Here is a 2,187-nt window from a genome sequence, read left to right on the forward strand (position 1 = left end):
GAGCTACAGTACGTAAAAAGAAACTGAATGAGCAAATTGGACAGATGTTAAGATAACATTTTCATTCCTTCATTTAAATTTACGAAGGTAATTTATTTTCTAAAAATGTATTTAAGAAAGTTTTAATGTCCTTTAATGGGATGGTTTAAGAATAGACACTGCTATTTCATTCTATTTGTGGGTATAAACAACATTATTTTCTCATTCCCTAACTAATATCATTCCTTTACAAAGAAAAAAATAACACTTGTGAGGGATTGATTTTATGTCTCTAATGACTAGTTAAGAAAGATATTTTTGTTCTTTTTTAATACTTTTTAAAACAAAGGGCTGTCATATAATTAAATACATTCATTAAAATTATTTTTTAAAACTTATCATAAACAAAAATTATCATTCCTACATTTTAATAAAAATAATATTTTTTAAATATTAAAGAGTGACAGCCATGTTTTTTCTTGTTTTTGAACCTTCTGTCATATCTTACTACAAAAAAATTAGAAATTTTAGACACAATTTTTTTTAGCTATCACTACCTGAAAATAGTAAAATAGCTTATTTGTAGTGAATGACCCAAAAATCATTGATGTATACCAAGTTATTAAACAAAATTTCTAAAAGGAGTTATTATGCATCTTAAGACAGTTTTCTTAATTTATTCAGTAACTAAATCTATTATAATTAGCTCAATATATTACAAAAAATAATTTATAATTAACAATTTATCTCTGTACAGCATTGAAACAGATAGTTTAATCTACAATACTCAGTATTTAATTGACATTGAAATGCTAGGTTGACTTATTCATAAAAATTATCCACACCAGTGGTCAGAAAACTACATTAATTTATTAGTTTACTACAACTACTTTTTTTTCTTAATGCAGTGACTACTTTGGAATTGTATTTCATTGCTTTAAGGAGACGAACTTACATTAAAGGAGTAATAATTAAAAAATATTTATTGCTGTATACATGAGCCAGTTTGCCCAAAATTTTTTCGTTCATTTAACCTTCAAGTTTTTGTCTTTTTCGACAGTGGATATTTATTTTAAGAAATGCAAAATTATCAAATACTTCCAGATTTTTTAGTTGTTTAATGCTCTTTTATTTCCTCTCAGAAAGTAGGTACACCGAAAATGCGTTCCTTTCCTTTGAAATAACATCAACATAGCTGCATACTATACTGGATTTTGTCCATTTTAGAAAATTTCCTAAAATTGAGTAAATTTTCTTAAAAATTCCTTATTGAAATAAAATTTTTGTGCAGATTATTGCTTGCTTGAATATTTAAAGAAGTGTTACTAATCCATAATGAAGCGAGCCTCATTTATAAAAATCAGTCCTTGATGAATTAAATGGCTATTACTGTTCAAAAATACGAGTAAACATAATATAGTTTGTCTACGCAAAGAACCCACAACCCTACTTGAAATAGTTATACCTCATTACCATAGTAACCGCCACCAGTCCAGACGAATGGCTAGAGGAGTTCTAACTTTAGAGAAACTATACCCAGGGTTCATGCTCTACTATAAAAATAAAATTCAAGTACTTTTCAAGGACTTTTTAAGACTTATTATAAAATTCTNTAGTCATAACTTAAAAATATTGCAGTTTTTCTATTTTGATGACTATAAAAATCTCTAAAATTTTCTGTATGTAAAATATACTTAGCAACAATTATCATGAAATTTCTATTGTTTCATAAAATCTACTGGATTTTTTCCTATCCATGTTGGCAGCCATGCATCAATATTTAATGAGTGAGTATTTGTATGTGAAAGTGTGACATTAATTATCCATTTTTCACAATGGCTAGTTTAAATACTTATACATGATTTTCAATTACTTAATTTCTGTTAAAGCTCAGCTTCAGGGTCATTATCATTGCATACATTGATGGACGAAAAAATTAGTTACGTTAGAACCAGGTTTCTTTTCTAAAGTAACGTTAAAAGTAGTTGCCAAGAAACTATTGCTTTATTTTATCGCACTATTCACTACACTACTTTTGTAACAAAGTAGCACACTACAACACAAACTACGAAAAATAGCAGCAACTACTTACAGTGCGATACTTCTGGTTTGAAATTTTCTAAGAAGACTAATACTAGAGGAGTTGGCAGAAACTGTTAGTTTTATGATGATATTATTTCTTAATAAAAGTATGAGAAATGAACTCAC

The sequence above is a fragment of the Parasteatoda tepidariorum genome, chromosome 9 (genome assembly GCF_043381705.1).
Source record: "Parasteatoda tepidariorum isolate YZ-2023 chromosome 9, CAS_Ptep_4.0, whole genome shotgun sequence".
Lineage (NCBI taxonomy): Eukaryota > Metazoa > Arthropoda > Arachnida > Araneae > Theridiidae > Parasteatoda > Parasteatoda tepidariorum.